General features: G+C 41.2%; 1 protein-coding gene and 1 long non-coding RNA gene across 16 annotated transcripts in view; one reads left to right on the top strand and one right to left on the bottom strand.

Annotated features, from left to right (window-relative positions):
• Window positions 1-20,244, bottom strand: part of LOC139262901 (rap guanine nucleotide exchange factor 6-like) — a 448,770-nt gene that overhangs the window by 168,150 nt on the left and 260,376 nt on the right. The window lies entirely within an intron of this gene.
• Window positions 676-12,292, top strand: LOC139262904 (uncharacterized). Its single transcript, XR_011592994.1, has 3 exons — window positions 676-2,182; window positions 11,721-11,815; window positions 12,212-12,292. It is a non-coding gene; the product is annotated as an uncharacterized lncRNA (long non-coding RNA).

The raw sequence follows: 20,244 nt of genomic DNA, 5'->3' as shown, positions 1-20,244 counted from the left end.
ACGAACTGTCTTCAGAATTCCACAGGCTCAATAGTTTTCATGAAACTCGACATGTGTTGCAGTTACCTGCAAATACCCCTAGCGGAGGACCGCAAACTGCTCACGGCATTTACGACGCATGATGGTCTGTAACAGTATCGACGCATGCCCTACGGACTATCTTCTGCACCAAGTGCATTTCAGAAGATTGTCACTACTATGCTAGCAGGCATAGGAGACCTCAATCTGCTTGACAATATCGTCATCCATGGACGGACAATGGAAGAACATGACCAGTTACTTCACGCAGTTATGGCCGATAAGTGTACATTCAGTGCTGAACAAACAAACTTTCTGGGCTACAGAGCCACAACACAAGGGCACTGACGTGATCCAGCGAATGCAGGAGGCTACCAACATCAAAGAACTTTCATCATTCCTCAGCACTTGCAACTTCTATCTGAAGTTCGTTCCGTACTATGCGCACATTATCGAACCACTTCGTCAGTTGCTACGCAAGGATGTCCCTTGGGAATGAACAGATTCCCAGGCTCAGGCATTCACCATGCTTAAAGAGAAAATCACACCCCCTCCTATTCTCACGCATTTTGATCCAAATGTCACTACGTATGTCACCACGGATGCTGTGTTCTCGCAATGGATTGACGGCCTGGAACACCCACTAGCCTTCGCCTCTCGCACACTCTCGTCTGCAGAACCTAAATACTCTACAGGGGAACGCAAAGCACTCGCTTGCATCTACATGTGAACGCTGGCACATCTACCTCTGGCAGGAAATTTACCCTCCGTACGGATCACCAAGCGCTAACTACGCCACTCGCTACAACTGGATCTGGGCACAGACCACTATGAATCAGCCGATGGTCAGATCGCCTTCATCAGTATAACTTTGACGTGCAGTATATTGCTGGCAGTCGCAATGACGTAGCTGACATGCTCAGCCGCTGGACACCTGTTTCGGACTCTGGTGCTGACTTGTTCACAGATGACGACAGGTCACGTCGATCATCACTCAGTCCATCAGAAACCTGGTCTCCTACGACAAACTCAAAACTGAATCAGATTGATGCTATGCTCCAGACTGAGTGGCCCAAGCAAATTCTGGTAGAGCTGAAAACATTCCACAGACTTCGCAATTAATTTTCTGTTTGGACTGATGGCTGCCTAGCTCATGGTGATAGAGCAGTAATTCCCAAGTCGCTTCAGCAGTGCAATCTCTCATTGGCACACAATGGACACCCTGGCATTGTCCATATGAAGCAGAGATGTCGCGATTCAGTATGGTGGCCTGGGATTGACACTCACATCGAGGAGTTCATCTCACAATGTGAAGCATGCAGTCTGAGCAAAAAGGCCACAAACATCCAACCAGAGTAAATGAAGCCCATTCCATGGGCACAAAGACCATAGCAACAACTTCAGTTGGATATCTTCGGTCCAGTTGACGCAGCTCCACAACACCAGCAGTTCCTTGTTGTAGTGCATGACCTGCATCCCAAATGGCCAGAAATCGCACCAAGTTCAGTGACTTCATCAACGATCATCACTATTCTGCAGCGTATGTTCACAAAGTTGGGCCTCCCAGAGGTTATAATCACTGACAATGGACCACAGTTTGTATCCGACCAGTTTGCGGATTTCCTCACTTGTCATGCTATCAAGCATCGCCTTATTGCTCGGTACAATCCTCATAGCAACGGAGGTGTTGAGCATTTTAACCGCGTCATCAAAGAATGTTTGAAAACCAACCTCACAGCAGGTCAAACATTCGGCGAAGCGGTTCAAAACATTCTCTGCACATACCGTTCGACAAAGCAGTCGCTAACAGGGAAGACACCTGCTGAGCTCATGGGTGGAATCTTTGCTGGCTACTGGACATTCTCAAACCCCCAGCCAAACCTAGCATGAAGAGACCAGCAGGATGGAATAGAGGCACCGTTCTGCTCGTAACCAAAACCTAGAGCAAACACTGCCGGACTCAGCATATCAGAACATGATCTGGTATCTCAACGACTTTGTCTGTACATAAACTGTGGTTTTAAAAAAGAGGGGAAGTATGTCATGTTCTACTCTATTTATTTGTTCCAGCTCACAGGACGGGCATTAGGACCCTGCGGGAGCTATTTCCAGTTGCTGTACTCATGCTGGTTTGGGACTCCATTTTCGGTTATATAAGAGCACAGTTAAGTAACATTTCTCCTGACTCAGTTTGTCAGTTATTTATGCGTACACAACACTCACTATAGGCTGAGGAGTAGTGGCACAGAATGAGGGTGTGTGCAGGGTGGGAAGTGAACGTAAGAACGAAGCAAGGGCAAGCAAATTGAGTGTTCCTGTTTCCGGCACAGAATCTGTGGTGATACGGCCGAGCTTATTGGAGGTGGTCGGTTTTAACTCCCGATAGGGAAAATTCACGCGGGATTGTTGTTAATTATAATTTACATGCCGCACTTTAACAATATTTCTGTGAAAAATCAGAACCTCAAATCACAGCAGATATTAAACCAATCAGAAAGTTTATGCATTAGGCTTCAGACACACAGAAATTGTATAAAATAGATTTTACAATAAAGGTAACTGACACCAATGAGTTCAAGGTTGTAATCGAATCTCTGGGTTCACAGTGGTGATAAGCCACTCAAACTGCACTTTAGCAATATCTGATATCACCTGAGCCCCTATTAGATTACAACTGTGTAACTCATTCCAAGGCTCCCAGCATTCTCTGCAAAACCAAGAAAACTGATTTATTGGATTGTGTGTTTCGATTTTTATGTGCTTCAGATTACAGTAATTGATCTGATTTGCAGTTCTTATTTTTGGAACTGAGCATGGCGTAAACTTTAGCATCATTTTTTATTTACTATTCAATAATGGCGTCATACAGCAAACATTGCTCAAGTGAAACCCTGGAACATCAGCCCATTATGCTAGTCGCTGAGATCTGACCTGAAAGCAGGTGGGCAAGCCAGTTAATTGTTAAATCGGCAGCAGTATGCAAATGTTGTCAGCTATCCTTTCTATAAGAATAATAATACTATATAACACTAGTCACAAAGGATTGAACATCTCACATTATCGCTTCTCTGCAAATAGTATCATATACCAATCTGGGCAAAACGTAAATCAACTGATCTGCATACTTTGTTTGTATTAATTTGCATCTGAAATTGATCCTAAGTTTGCTCCATGTGTCGTAAATAATGGCATAATCATTACAAGTTATAGTGCACTTGCCTTGACCTACTGCATATAGTAACAGTGCAGTAATAGCCAGTGCGTTATATATTTCCCAAGGAATTTTAAACTCAAACATCCACATAAATTCCCTGTATTTCATTACTGTGTTTAAAAAAAAATGAAGAAAAAAAATCACTTTTTTAAAAACAAAAACAGTACAAGACAAGATGACTTTAATTCAACTGATTTCAGAGATTGGGAAAACATTTACTTTCAATGTAGCCTTATTTAACATTAACATTACCCTACATTAACCATGACCTGATTTATCATAAAATGGAAGGTAACTAGGCATCAATTTCTCTTATTAAAAATTAAGGTAGTTAACTCACTTATTTTTGCATGAAAAATACGTATTATACAGCCTGGTAGACTTCATCCTGGCCAACATGCATTTTTCCCCATTTTGTTCCCGAGTAATTAAATGAAAATAAAGAAAGCCAATCAAATGGCCTAGTGCATTAAAAAAAACTTTCCAACATAGTACATAAAAACATAAAAAATAGGAGGAGTACGCCATGCAATAAGATCATCGACCTCAACTCCACTTTCTCACCCGATCTCTATATCCCTTGATTCCCCTAGACTCCAAAAATCTATCTATATCAGCCTTGTATATATTCTGAGACTCAGCACCTACAGCCCTCTGGGGCAGCGAATTCCAAAGATTCACAACCCTGTGAGTGAAGAAACTCCTCCTCATCTCTGTCTTAAATGGCCTTCCAGTTATCCTGAGACTGTGCCCCCGAGTTCTAGACACGCCATCCAGGGGAAACAACCTCTCAGCACCTACCCTGCCAATCCCCTTCAGAATCTTTTATGTTTCAATGCGATCACCTCTCATTCTTCTAAACTCCATAGAGTATAGGCCCATTCTACTCGGTCTCTCCTCATAAGACAAGCATCTCATCCCAGGAATGAATCTAGTGAACCTCCGTTGCTCCGCCTCCAAGGCGAGTATATCCTTCCTTAGATAAGGAGACCAAAACTGTGCACAGTATACTAGGTGTGGTCTCACCAAGGCCCTGTACAATTGTAGTAAGACTTCCTCACTCTTAAACTCCTGCCCCTTTGCAATAACATAGAAACACAGAAATCTACAGCGCAGAAGGAGGCCATTTCGGCCCAGTGTCCGCGCCGGCGAACAAAGAGCCACACAGCCCTCGGTCAGTAGCCCTGAAGGTTACATATAAACCCATGAACAATGAACAATGGCGGAAAGGTAACAAGCACCCAGCCCAACCAGTCCGGCCCACACAACTGCGACACCTCTTGCATCGAAACATTCTGCACTCCACCCTGACCAGAGCCATGTAATTTCCTGGGAGAGGCAAAAAAAAGATAAAAACCCAGGCTAATTGGGGAAAAAAAATCTGGGAAAATTCCTTTCTGACCCATCCAGGCGATCAAAACTAGTCCAGGAGATCACCTTGGCCATATTCAATTCCCTGCAGTACTTACCATCATATCTGTGCTAGCCAACAAGAGGTTATCCTGTCTAATCCCACTGACCAGCTCTAGGTCCGTCACCCTGCAGGTTACTGCACTTCAAGTGCCAATCCAAGCACTTTTTAAATGTGGTGAGGGTTTCTGCATCCACCACCCTTCCAGGTAGTGAGTTCCAGACCCCCACAACCATCTGCATGAAGAAGCCACTTCTCATATCCCCTCTGAACCTTCTACCAACCACCTTAAAACTATCCCCTCTCGTACTTGACCCCTCCACCAAGGGAAATAGGCCCTCGCTATCCACTTGCAGGCCCCTCAAAATTTTGTACACCTTAATGAGTTCTCCTCTGTTCCAATGAGAACAAATCCAGCCTATCCATGTATCCTCACAGCTAAGATTCTCCATTCCAGGCAGCATCCGAGAACTGCACGCAGTACTCCAGCTGTGGTCTAACCAGAGTATTATACAATTTAAGCACAACTTCCCTGCTCTTTTATTCTACGCCTCAGCCAATGAAGGCAAGCATTCTGTATGCCTTCTTAACCACCTTATCCACCTGGCCGACTACTTTCAGGGATCTGTGGACAAGCACTCTGAGGTCCCTTTGTTCATCTACACTTTTAAGTGGCCTACTACTTAATGTGTATACCCTTTTCTTATTAGCCCTCCCAAAGTGCATTACCTCCCACTTATCCAGATTGAATTCCATTTGCGACTTCTCTGCCCACCTGACCAGTAGATTGATATCCGCCTGCAGTCCATGACTTTCCTCTTTCATTATCAACCACACAGCCAATTTTAGTGTCATCTGCAAACTTCTTAATCATACTCACTATATTCAAATCTAGATCATTGATATATACCACAAAAAGAAAGGGAAATCCCCACTGGAAACCCCACTGGAAACATCCTTCCAGTCACAAAAACATCCATCAACCATTACCCTTTGCTTCCTACCTCTAAGCCAATTTTGGATCCAACGCCACTTTGCCCTGGATCCCATGGGCCTTAACCTTCATGACCAGTTTACCATGTGGGACCTTATCAAAAGCTTTGCTAAAGTCCATATACACTACATCGTACACACTACCCTCATTGACCTTCCTGGTTACTTCCTCAAAAAATTCAATCAGGTTAGTCAAACACGATCTTCCCTTAACAAATACGTGCTATTTCCTCTTTTACTTCGCTCAACAGCCTGGGATGCATTTCATCCGGGGCTGGAGACTTACCTACTTTCAAAACTGCCAAACCCCTAAATACCTCCTCTCTCACTATGTTTATTTCATCCAGAATTTCACACTCCACCTGGATAGCAGTATCTGCATTGCCCCTTTCCTTTGTGAAAACAGACGCAAAATATTCATTAAGAACCATACCAACATCTTCCGCCTCCACACTAAGATTACCCTCATTGTCTCGAATAGGCCCTAACCTTTCTTTAGTTACCCTCTTGCTCTTAATATATTTATAGAACAAAGGACAACATGCCATTTGCCTTCCTTATTGCATGCTGTACCTGCATGCTAGCTCTCTGTGTTTCTTGCACAAGGACACACAAATCTCTCTGAACACCAACATTTAAAAGTTTCTCACCATTTAAAAAATATTCTGTTTTTGTATTCTTTCAACCAAAGTGAATAACCTCACATTTCCCTACATTATACTCCATCTGCCACCTTACTGCCCCACTCACTTTATCTATCTATCTATATCCCTTTGCAGACACTTTGTGTTCTTCTCACAGTTTACTGTCCCACCTAGCTTTGCATCATCAGCAAATTTGGATACATTACACTCGGTCCCTTCATTTAGGTCATTAATATAGTTTGTAAATAGCTGAAGCCCCAGCACTGATCCTTGTGGCCCTCCACTAGTTACAGCCTGCCACCCTGAAAAAGACCCGTTTATCCCTACACTCTGTCAGCTAACCAATCTCTATCCATGCTAACATATTACCTCCAATGCCATGAGCCATGGGGGCTAAAATTCCGGCCTCACTAGGTCCATACAAAGTGCTGACGGACCCGGCGACGCAAAAATCAGTTTTCGGGGTGCGACGCGCATGCGCTGTGAACTGGCTTTTCCAATCCGTCAAGATTTGTCTTGACAGATCCTCCGCATCCCCCAGAGAAGGATATTCGAGCGGGCGAGATTGGGCTATCTGCCCAACTCATGCCCAGCAAATGTCCTTCAAACTCTTGCGCCTGGCAAAAGCAGGCGCATAGCCTACTTTTACCAGAGTAAGAGTTTTAAAACATAAACATTAAATTTAAAAACACATTTTTACATTAAAAACCCTGTCCATTAACATAAGTTTATTTTAAACCGTATTAAAAACATTTCTAAAACATTTAATTACAATTAATTTTATTTATTATGTTGTGGTTTTTGTTTTAGGGGTTTATTCTCATTGATAATAATGGGAAATCGTAAAAACGAAGTTCCCATTTTTATCAATGAGAATGCTGACTGCAGAGTGATTGGTGGTCCAGGCCCACATGACTCCAGCTCTTTCATGTGTATGGGGAAATCCTCCCGGTATGCTACGTATCAAATGAAGGCCTCCGTCCGGAATCGAAGGCACCTCCAGGACCACCAGGTACTTATGCAAAATAAATTCAGGTTGGAGGCATTCGTCCAAAGGCAGCCTCCGACTGGAAATTTAGCCCCATTATCTTGTGTAATAACTTTTAATGTGGCACCTTATCGAATGTCTTTTTGAAATCCAAATATACTACATCCACTGGTTCCCCTTTATCTATCCTGCTAGTACATCCTCAAAAAACTCTAATAAACTTTGTCAAACATTATTTCCCTTTCATAAAACCATGTTGACTCTGCCCAATCATGTTATGATTTTCTAAGTGCCCCGATATCACTTCCTTAACAATGGATTCCAACATTTTCCCAGTGACTGATATCAGACTAACTGGCTTGTAGTTCCCTGTTTTCTCTCGCCCTCCTTTCTTGAATAGCGGGGTTCCATTTGCTACCTTCCAATCCGCTGGGACCATTCTAAAATCTAGGGAATTTGGAAAGATCAAACCCAATGCATTCACTCTCTGCAGCCACCTCTTTTAGAACTCCAGGATATAGGCCATCAGGTCCAGGGGATTTGTCTGCTTTTAGTTCCATTAGTTTCTCTACTTATATTAATTACATTAAGTTTCTCACCCTCATTAGACCCTTGGTTCCCCACCATTTTACTTATGCTTTTTGCCTTTTCCACTGTGAAGACAGATACAAAATATTTGTTTAACGTTTGTGCCATTTCCTTATTCTCCATAATAATTTCTCCTGCCTCAGCCTCTAATGTTTACTTTTACTACTCTCTTCCTTTTTACATACTTGCAGAAACTCTTAGTCTGCTTTTATGTTTCTTGCTAGTTTTCTGTCAGTCTATTGTTTTACTTTATCATCAATGTTTTGGCCATCCTTTGATGTTTTCTGAAACTCTCCCAATCTTCAGTCTTACTAGTATTCTTCGCAACATTATAAGCTGCTTCTTTCAATCTAATGCTTTGCTTAACTTCTTTAGTTAGCCACGGATGTATCACTTTTCCTGTGTAGTTTTTGTTTCTCAATGGAATGTATTTTTGTTGAGAATTATGAAATAGTTCTTTAAATGCTTGCCACTGCTTCTACTGTCATACCTTTTAATCTATTTTTCCAATCTACCTTAGCCAACTCGCCCTTCATACCAATGTAATTGGCTTTATTTAAGTTTAAGACTCTAGTTTTGGACTTGGGCAAGTCACTCTCAAACATAATGTGAAATTCTATCGTATATTGATCACTCTCCCCAGAAGATTCTTTACTATGAGATTGCTAATTAACCCCGGCTCATTACACAATACAAGATCTAAAATAGCCCGTTCCCTGGTTGGTTCCATGACTTATTGTTCTAGGAAACTATGCCAAATGCATTCCATGAACTCGTCCTCCATTGTACCTTTACCAATTTAATTTGTCCAGTCTATAAGATTAAAGTCCCCCACGATTATTACATGCTCCTTTTTTTTTTTTTACAAGCTCCTACTATTTCTTGATTAATATTCTGTGCAATGGTATAGCTACTGTTAAGGGGCCTATATACTACTCCCACCGGTGTTTTCTGCACCTTGTTACTCCTCATCTCCATCCATACTGATTCTACTTCCTGATTTTCCGAGCCAAGATCCTTTCTCTCTACTGTCCTTATGTCATCCTTTATTATCAGAGCTACCACACCTCCTTTACCATTCTGCCTGTCTTTTCGAAATGTCAAGTATCCTGGAACATTTAGTTACCAATCTTGGTTACCTTGCAACCATGTCTCTGTAATGGCTCAGATCAAATCCATTTATCTCTATTTGTGCCACCAGCTTGTCTATCTTGTTTCGAATGCGCCATGCATTCAAATAAAAAGCCTTTAGTTTAATTTTTTAACCATTATTCCCTGCTTTGGCCTTATTCTCTGCTGCACTGCTAGCATTAAACTCTCTGTCCCTTCCTGTCACACTATGCTTATGTTTACCCAAATCGCTCCACTGCTCTACTGCATTGACCTCTCTCTTTAGATATCTAAATTTCCCCTCACCTGACCCCCTCCTCGCCCATTTTTTAAAAAAAGTTTAAAGCCCTAACTAGAGTCCAATTCAATTCACCAGGACGCTGGTCCCAGCCCGTGGAGCCCGTCCCGACGGAATAGCTCCCTCTTTCCCCAGTACTAGTGCCAGTGCCCCATGAATTGAAACCCCTTCCTCCCACACCACTCTTTGAGCCACATATTTAACACTCTGATCTGCTTAACCGTCTGCCAATTTGCAGGTGGCTCAGGTGGCAGTCCAGAGATTATTACCCTTGAGGTTCTGCTTATTAATTTAGACCCTCCTGAAATGCCCTCAGCAGAACCGCATTCTTAGTTCCACCTATGCCATTGGTTCCTACATGGACTACGACAACTGGATCCTCCCTCCAACTCCAAGTGTTTCTCCAGCCGTAAGGAGATATCCTTAACCTATAGCCCCTTGATTATCTATTGTTGGGATGTTTTTAGTGTCTTGCACCATGAAGACCGATACAAAATATTTGTTCAAAAGTTTCTGATATTTCCCTGTTCCCCATTAATTCCCCAGTCTCATCCTCTAAGGGACCAATTTTTAGTTTAACTACCTGCTTCCTTTTTATGTAACTGGAGAAGCTCTTACTATCTTTTTATATATTTCTTGCTAGTTTACTCTCACAATCCATCTTCTCTCTCTTTTAATATTTTAGTCGTCCTTTGCTGTTTTTTTTTTAATTTCCCAATCCTTTGGCCTCCCACTAATCTTGGTAACATTGTATGCCATTGTTTTCAATTTGGTACCATCCTTTACTTCCTTACTTAGCCAGGGATGGTTCTCCTTCTCTTAAAGTCTTTCCTTCTCATTGGAATATACTTTGGTATGTCTACGGAGAAAACTCTGCTGATAATCATTCAGCATCTCTCGAAAATGACTGGGCCAAGACATTAATTTAGTATATGTGGAACACCCATAATCCCATTACTTAGGTGCAAGACTTTGGCTTAGTGGTAGCATTCTTGCCTGCGAGGCAGAAGTTGCAGGGTTTGAACCTCGCTTAAAACAGTCCTGGCTAGCAGAGTCCAAAGCTTTCAATTCTGGGTTGACACCCAGCAAGATGTTTGTGTCTGGTGAGCTTGGGTGCCTTCCCCCACATCGTACAAGTTGTAGCAGCCCATAGAATCCATCCGCCGTAAACGATTAACCACAGTATCAGCTGGTATAAAGATGGTTGCAGCCAGTTAGACTATCGCTTGTGAATCCTTCCACTACTTCACACTATTCTCCAAGAAGAATAATGTAAAAGATACAAAAACAACAACATCCCACTACAGTGCAATCACCATCTGCCAAATGGAAATTTTCACTTTGTGGAAACAGAAATCAAACGAGAGAGGTTGGGCACACACTGTACAATTACATAATTACATTTATGAAGTGATAAAAAGCAAAGCACTTCACTGATGGACAAATTATCATTCAAAGTGGCACCAATTTTAATTTCATCCAACGCACAAGAGGTACTCACTTTGTGAGAGTACATTAAATAGAATGTAAAAAAGTCATTGCAATGAATACCAAACCATTCAATGCAATGGCCAAATGTTGCTCCCATGAGTGACTCCCCATTAATATTTTTATGGAACAAGACAGTTACTATCTTGGGTTTGAAGAACGGATACAAGAGAGACCATTGAATAATCTAGCAACAGCTGCTTCACTTGTCACTGTAAACATTTTACTTGGAGAATGATTAAACAATGGTTCCTCTGTTGGAGCTGAAAAGACAAGACTTTTCAAATCTGATGCCCTCATTGAGCACTTCCCAACATCTGAAGATACTCCCAAAGAGCACACACGTGATTGGGGTGCATGCGCTCAGAGATTAGTTTCCATGGAAGCTCTCAATATAGGATTCACCGTTTGACCCTAGCACTGAGAATTATTTTCTAAACACATAAAAATAATTTTTCTTCACAGTATGACAACTTAGTAAAAATAATCCATTTTAAAAATAGAAGTCGAAATTTTCTACAAATTTTGTAACTGAAACACAGAAGTTGACTTCTGCATCAGAGATGCAGTTCCATGACTTCCGCTATTGCACAGGTACTATCTAGTCCCAAGCACAAGGGGAAGGCTTGGGAACATTCACAATATGACAGCAATTAACTCAGCACACTAGTAAAACTATTCAACTCTAGGCTAGCCAGAAACAATGTGAATAAACATTATCAATCATATTTAAAAAAAAGTTTGCCACAAGAAGCTAATCTCAGCTAGGGAATTGATAAGGTTCCTATAATTGGCCTGATCAATCCTAGTTGGAAGAAATAGGGAAAAATAAACTGTCACGGTCCCATTCTTGACTGATATTTAGTGATTCCCTTGCTGGGAGCACACACTTGTGGATATTGAGGCAGGGAAGAAACGAGCTCAGCTTTACCCCATAGTTAAATCATCTGCCAACTTTCACTGCCTAGGATTACACAAAGAATATCCACAAGCAAGTAACTGATGGTACTCAGCATCCATTGAACATGAAGTCAACAGGATGGGGAGGGAAGAATTTTGACAGGTAAAGATAGAAAAATAAAATGTTTTACTCGGAACATCAGATCTATGTTCTAAGTTACTATCATGCTAAACTAACTTGCATCAATAGAGTGATTAATCTCAAAATAAGTACAAGAATAAAATGTATTAGTATAATTCATTACTTTTTATTGAATTTTTTCAGATGGTACTGCAGAGAAAAGCATGTTTCCTTGTAGTATATCAATTCTTTTTCTTTGGATACTGAAGGTTAAACATTAAATTACTGCAAAATTTGCGTCATGTTATTTGAAAAAAATGGGAGAGTTTAGCTTAAAATTACCTTTTGGGTTAAATAAATCAATATAGCAAAAAAATCCATTGTGCATTATTGTAAAATGGTCTACAGGGCTGTAGTAATACCCACCCTTCTGTATAGCTCAGAAACATGGACCATGTACAGCAGACACCTCAAGTCACTGGAGAAATACCACCAACGATGTCTCCGCAAGATCCTACAAATCCCCTGGGAAGACAGGTGCACCAACGTTAGGGTCCTCGTCCAAGCCGACATCCCCAGTATTGAAGCACTGACCACACTTGATCAGCTCTGCTGGGCAAGCTACATAGTTCGCATGCCAGACACGAGACACCCAAAGCAACGCTCGACTCGGAACTCCTTCACAGCAAACGAGCCAAAGGTAGGCAGCGAAAACATTACAAGGACATCCTCAAAGCCTCCCTGATAAAGTGCAACATCCCCACCGACACCTGGGAGTCCCTGGCCAAAGACCGCCCTAAGTGGAGGAAGTGCATCCGGGAGGGTGCTGAGCTCCTCGAGTCTTGTTGCCGAGAGCATGCAGAAATCAAGCGCAGACAGCGGAAAGAGCATGCGGCAAACCAGTCCCACCCACCCCTTCCCTCAACGACTATTTGTCCCACCTGTGACAGAGACTGTGGTTCTCGCATTGGACTGTACAGCCACCTAAGAACTCATGTTAAGAGTGGAAGCAAGTCTTCCTAGATTCCGAGGGACTGCTTATGATGATGAAAATGTAGCCAATAAATTATTATGTAAACATGCCCTTTCCTTACTGACTGGAATACAGGATACTATTTGAGAAACTGAAGTGAAAGGCCACTGTCTGTAATTGAAAGAAACTACACAAGGATAAAAAGACGAGGGCAAATCAGAAAGCAGTGATCCGTTGATACCAGCATGGGTTTAAATTTTGAAGACTGTAGGAGGAACAAAGACCACCTCATCGCAACAACAACTTGCACTTATATAGCACCTTTAATGTAGTAAAACATTCTCACACAACAATCACAGCTTACAGTGTCCTTGCAAATAGGGAACTGCATTAACGAACTGATGCAGGCTTCCAAAATTAAATGACAAATCAGTGAACAACTACTTCTGAAAAGGGAGTGCAACATCACGCCACACCACTTCTCCAGGAAGCTCTGAAAGGTTAGTTCAATAGCAAAGATTGGAAAGGGAATTTTGCTTATGGTTTTGGATGGGCAACCGCTTGTACAGTAGTTGAGACCTTAAGAGGGGAAGAATAAGATTTTTGAAATGTCGGAGCCCTTTGATGTCACAGGTTGAAAATATTGAGTCATGGCTTGATAAACTAGGACTCTTCAGCCTCAAAGAGAGATGTCTCAGAGGTGTACAGGATACTGAACTGGATAGAACAGGTAAACCTGAAACAGTGCAGTATGACAAGAGGGCACAAGTTCAGGTGAAGAACACATTTGGGATAAACATCAAAAAGTATTTATTTTCACAGAAAGTGTCTTTACACAGAAAGTGACCAACAGCTTGAACACATTGTCGGGAACAGTGGTTGCACCCAGGACACTGGACTTATTTAACAATAGCTAGCTGCTGTACTCAGAAGATGGCAGCACTGTTAGTCTGGAAGGGAAAAAAATCAAAAGGACTGAAGCACCTTCTTCATCCAAACTTGTCACATTCCCCCTCACTGACGGCCTCTTATTACAGCTCCCGAAAGCAGCACTTATTGCACAACATGCAAAACTGTATTGCATTTACACTACAGGTTTTCAATTTGACACAGCAAGATTTCATTTTACCATTTAACACATCTTTGAAATTCCTTTGTATAGTATATTAAGACAGTTATTTTATCTGTTTAAAATAGTGAGTGAACAACTTCACTTATTTTAATCAAGGTAATGAATGCATTAAAACTGCACAAAGAAATTTTGAATGAACATATTAACCAGTTCACCATTTGAAGAATGAACATATTAACCAGTTCACCATTAGAAGAAATTAAACCAAGATATTTCGAGTTTCATGTAGATCATGAGGGAAGGAAAATCACCACTTTCAAACGATACCCCAAAGTTCCCTAACCAAATTTTCAGAGGTTAATGCTACTTAAATAATAAAGCAACATAAATTTGCAAAACCGCCATTGAAGACTATACACTCACTGTAATTGAAGCAATTGTCTAAAGAACATACGTGCTGATTTATTTCAAGTAGCTACTGCATCATGCAGCCACACTTGCCAGCTTGGAGATGCTAGGCAAACAAACAAATGTGCTGCACTCTGTTTTGAAATTCCCAATCTCAGATACGTTACCAAGAAGTTCCAACAAGCAAAGGCCAGGTGCTTCCCCAGCACTGGAAGAAACACAACTGGATGAGTCATCTCAGGACACTTGTACTCGCACTTTAGGAGCCAGTTATGAACATGAACATAGATTGGTCCTTCTGACCAAATTATGGTTCGCTTTAGGTTTGGGATGGTGTTTAGGCGGAGAGAAGTATAAAATCGAGAGAAAAAAAATAATCTTTAGTAAAAAAAAAGGGCAAAGAAGAACGGTGTCCGTCTCAGCCAGGGCAGAATGACAGGCACTACAATTGTACACACGTTAGGGTTGGGAAAAACTGACCATGTTGAGTGAAAACAGAAATCAGTTTAGCTGTGGACCATTTCCCATACCTCGGGAGCCTCTTATCAACAAAAGCAGACATTGACGACGAGATTCAACACCCGCCTCCAGTGCAGCCTTCGGTCGCCTGAGGAAGTGTGTTTGAAGACCAGGCCCTCAAATCTGCCACCAAGCTCATGGTCTACAGGGCTGTAGTAATATCCACCTTCCTGTATGGCTCAGAGACATGGACCATGTACAGTAGACAACTCAAGTCACTGGAGAAATACCACAACGATGTCTCTGCAAGATCCTACAAATCCCCCAAGAGGACAGGCGCACCAACGTTAGTGTCCTCGACCAGGCCAACAGCCCCAGCATTGAAGCACTGACCACACTTGATCAGCTCCGCTGGACAGGCCACATTGTTCGCATGCCAGACATGAGACTCCTAAAGCAAGCGCTCTACTCGGAACTCCTTCAAGGCCAATGAGCCAAAGGTGGGCAGAGGAAACATTACAAGGACACCCTCAAAGCCTCCCTGATAAAGTGCAACATCCTCACTGACACCTGGGAGTCCCTGGCCAAAGACCATCCGAAGTGGAGGAAGTGCATCCGGGAGGGCGCTGAGCACCTCGAGTCTCATCGCCGAGAGAATGCAGAAATCAAACGCAGGCAGCGGAAAGAACGTGCAGCAAACCTGTCCCATCCATCCTTTCCCTCAACGACTATCTATCGCACCTGTGACAGGGACTGTGGTTCTCGTATTGGACTGTTCAGCCACCTAAGAACTCATTTTTAGATTGGAAGCAAGTCTTCCTTGATTCCGAGGGACTGCCTATGATTTCCTGTGATCAAACAGCTGACTGACACACATGGTCAAGGCTGACACATAAAGGATGGTCACTGGAGTAAGATATTGGAGAATGGATGATACCTATGGAACCATATTCCAGCAAGGAATCAACACCATCTAGAGGAGAAAATTGGCAAGGAGTGGAAAAGGGAGTTGGGCAAGGTATACAACTTTGAACGGTTGTCCTGTGCTGGCACCTTAATCGAAGACAATATTATCTGATAATCTAAACACACATGGTCTCACCATGCTTGAATCTACCTTCATCCACTGATTGTCAAAAACAACACATGATATTGCTCAAATAGAAATCATAACACTGTCCACAGCTGCTACCAGGAAAATTGACAACAGTTTTTCTACATCACAGACAACAGGTAGAGCACTGCGGAAAGTAATAAGAAAACTTCTCAGAAGAATTCAGAAAGATGGATGGAGTGCTATAAATGTACTACTGCTCCAGGGCATGATATACCTATGTTAACAACACTCATTGCACTTCAACAGTATATCATTGTATGAAGCGTTTGAAGACACTTAAACATGAGAAAGGCCTATATAAATGCAAATTTTACTGTATATAATGCACGCACTGTTAACAGCCCCCTCAGAAAGACTTAGATAAGCAGAACATTTCTTTGTTGAACAGACTTGTAGAGCAAAGAAACATCTCAAAGCACTTCAAACAATTCTTCTTTGATGGGGTGCAGTGACTATTCGTCTGTGGGCAAGAACTTCCATATTCATGTACATGATGCAAATTCGTCACTTTGGAAAAGAAAGGCACAGCATTTGATTTGTAACTTAAATGTGGTCTTTTTTTTTTTAAATCATTTTCAAATCTTACATCAAAACAAAACAGATTTTCTTTTACTTGCTCATTCTTGGAATTTCAAGGCCTAGAAATTGTGGACAGTGGTCAGAGCTGCTCCAAGTACGCTTTGCACAAGGATCTCATGATCCCGGTGTTGAGAACTTCAGGTTTTCCAATCTTCAATTCAAATCAACAGAATTTGGTGGTGATCCCCTTGTGCGAACTGCTGTGACATCTAAGCAGCCAATCAAAATGTAGAATTCTCATATGCAGCCAACAAGGAAGTGAGTAAGCTCTTAAATTCTAACTTTAAAAAAATGTTAGCGAGAGAAAAACAAGGATGGGGAAAAAGTACACCTGAAATAAAGATGGACAAACTTAAAAAGAAATGTTAAAGCATTTTTTTTTTAAGTTTCTTCAAATTTTTTATTTTTTTATTAAAATGGACGCATTTCACACTGCACAAAATTGAAATTAGTTTTCCATGTCCTTAACATTTGTTTAGCAGTAATAACGCTGTTAAAACCCGTTACACCAAATCCCTTTGGATCTAACTTTTAGTGGAGAATTTAACAGCATACTTACTGCGGAAGAGCCAAAAATTGTCAGTTTTCCTGATTACACAGATTGCTGGTTCTGTGGGGAGATTTGGCTGATTACACATGTGCCTGCGCATGCACCAAATCGCGAAGTTGCGATCAGTTTCAACGACATAATGACAGCGAACGTTGCTAGTTTACTGTCATCCCGACTGCAAATTCCAGGCCATAAAAATGAAATTATATGTTGACTTAATGCACAGTTTATGTGCCCTGGATTTCCTCTCCTATTTCTAGGGTAACCTGTGGCAAGGTATCACCTTCTGCTGAAAAGGTAGGGCATTGTTATTATTGCTCTACTCAAGATTATTAGCTGAAAAATACTTTATAGAATTTCATGTTTAGAATAATGCGGGCAATTTTACAATCAGCTAAATCCATAATGTATAATGATTAATGCTGTTTTAAAAAAACATTGTAAGGGACCGTGATTAATGTTGAAGAAAATGACTGACAAATTCCATGGTATTGTCACTGTATACAAGTTGTTTAAGGTACAATTAGCTTTGCGCATAAATTTCTATATGAATTTGTTTACTGTATAAATTTGAAATTATCAACCTTACTGCCAGATCCAGCAGATCTGGCTTATAGATTTTTTTTCCTTTAACTTCCGTATAGTTTTGTGTTAATTAAGCAAGGAAGAGATTCCTTGGGTAGTCTGAATGACACCCTTTTGTGAATCACTGAGCATGGCATGGGACTAACAAAGGGAACATGAATTCATTTTTTTGCCATGAAATCGCCAGGTTTTGAGCCTCAGGCCTGAGGAACAGATAGAGAAAGAAAAAAACGCTGTACCGCAGAAGTGTAGTCCCAGGTGAAACAGAAGCAAAAGGGGTTTATGAACCATGTTATAGACTGTTGGTAATAAGACTCTCACGACATGCACTGCTGTCAGAAGCAAAATGTAGTTTTTAAAGTTAAACTTGTGCTGTTCTGTATGTGGCCTACCTGATTAACTTCTATAAATAAATCTAATTGATTAATTCAGAATCCAAGATCAGCTTGAGCGTGGTTCAATGATAAAACTAACAATAATCTTCCGAGTGGTTTCGAGAGAAATGAAGTACAAAGGGTACTAATGTCTAGGATTGTGAGAGTGCTTAGGTTATCTCTCTATATGCACAGAAAACCGCAGGACTACAGCTGACAATTTAAAGGGGATGCAAGGCCCACTTACAGGAGGTCTGGGGAGACCACTGCAAAAAGAATGGCATGTTAAAGTACCCTAAAGTTACATCACACTGCTGGCAGCAAGTTGTAAGAGACACCTGCCCCATCAACAATTCAAAGGTTATATATCACACACACACTGGCTCTTCACATAAATAGTTCCTGATCCTAGCTCGGCCACCTTGCGATGGTGGCAGAGGGCAAAGAAAGAACATTCAGAACGCCTCAACCCAAGTCACTCTTGCACACTCCAAGTGGTCAGTTCAAAAATGCCACTGGGCAAAGTTGCATCTGCATGCCCTCTTAGTGGGAGAATGGCACACAACACAGAATATTAGAAAAAGAGTAGCTGAGCCATATACACCAGGAAGATCTCAGTTTCAATCCTCAGTCAGCTAATCTTAGGCAGGACAGGGGGCAGAGGTTACAGAGGGGAAATGCCCTACAGTTAAACTGCCTCTCACATTTGAAAAATTATAATTTGGGCAAGATGCCAGATTTCAACTGGCACCTTGGAATCACCCCTTGTACGAGTTAACACTCAGTAAAGGAGAAGGGAAGAGAATTTGGGGAGGGAAAAGTAAATGGAGAAAACTATTTTATTTTAAAGGTTTGTCCACTTCATGGTGTACGGTAATATATTTCCTGTTGTGTTACACATGGATGAATTGGACAAATTTCATGGGGGAATTGTGACTTATGGCTAAGTGCATGCAATATCCAGGACATGTATATTAATGACAATCAGGTGTCCACTTAATCAACGGGCTTCCCCAAATCTATGAAAGCAGCAGCCATTCAATACAATGGGCACTGTCCAAAACTTATATAAAGGCTGAGGCTATTTAATACAATGGGTTTCTCTTAAATCAGTTAATTAATTAAAAGGAGAATCTGGTTGACTATTCAATTGAATGAGCCTCGCCAAATGTATTAATTAAAGGAAAGCAGCAGCAAATGGCTCAATAATTTGTTACAATGGAATCTCTAATGAATTCATTAAATAAAATAAAAGGAGTGGGTAATGGTTCGCCACTGAATCCAATGGCCATCTCCAAACTTATTAAATATTAGCAACCAACATTTAATGCAATGATTTTGTGACAAATTAATCCATTAATAAAATATATGAAAGCATTTTTCAGCCCTCCACAGAACCAAGCAGCATAAAAGTATATCAGAACAAGCCGAGAATGGTTTTCACAAATAGTTTACCGGTTGTATTTTAAAAATAAAGTAAATTAAGATCTTTTTAAATACAAAAAACCCCAATAATAATGCAGCACAAAACCCATACTCCCACAAACACCTCACTCTAATTTCTATCTCCACTACAAATGTAATACATGGATAATTTGGCACCATTAAAGTAACAAAAGGGATTAATCGCTCTTCTGGCAGCAGTAGCCCAAAGCAGATCAGAATCAGATAATCTCATTACTGTAATGACTGCCTGTTTTGGCTCTTAACTACAACATTTTTTTGTTCAGCCAAGACAAATGATAGAATGATGGCTTTTTCCCCCAGTATCTCTTGTAAATAACAAACCAATCCATAAAGAGATTTTGGACTGACAGCATCACAGTGCCACAGCAGTTACTGAATAGTTTAGCCAAGTTATCAGTAAGGAAAGATTTGAGACATGGATGATTATGTATGAATTCAGAGATGGCAACTACAACTTACATTTTACATTTTTATAATGCTTTCATGTAACAAATCCAGTCCCCGATTAAGAGGGAGAGAAATTCGAGGAGGTGGTCAAAGAAATGGGGGGGGGGGGGGGTGGGGGAACTGGAGAGGGGTGGTGGGACATGGGTTGTAGCTAGGGTGATCAAATACAAAACAAAAAGCACCAGTGACCCTGTACAAGACATTGGTTAGGCTTCATCTAAATAAATGTGTCCAGTTCTGGTCTCCTCACATGGTGGGAGATATTGTAACCCTAGAAAAGATTCATAGGATAACCATTGGATTAATAGTTGGTTTAAAAATCCTTAGCTATCAGATAGGCTTAGGGAGCTTGGCTTTTTTTACTTCAGAATATTGTAGACTTCAGGGAAACTCAATTAAAGTATTTAAAATGATGAAGCGACTAAGTAAAGAACATAAGA

This window comes from Pristiophorus japonicus, chromosome 4, assembly GCF_044704955.1.
Source record: "Pristiophorus japonicus isolate sPriJap1 chromosome 4, sPriJap1.hap1, whole genome shotgun sequence".
Classification (NCBI taxonomy): Eukaryota; Metazoa; Chordata; class Chondrichthyes; family Pristiophoridae; genus Pristiophorus; species Pristiophorus japonicus.
This window is presented reverse-complemented; position numbering and strand designations above follow the sequence as displayed.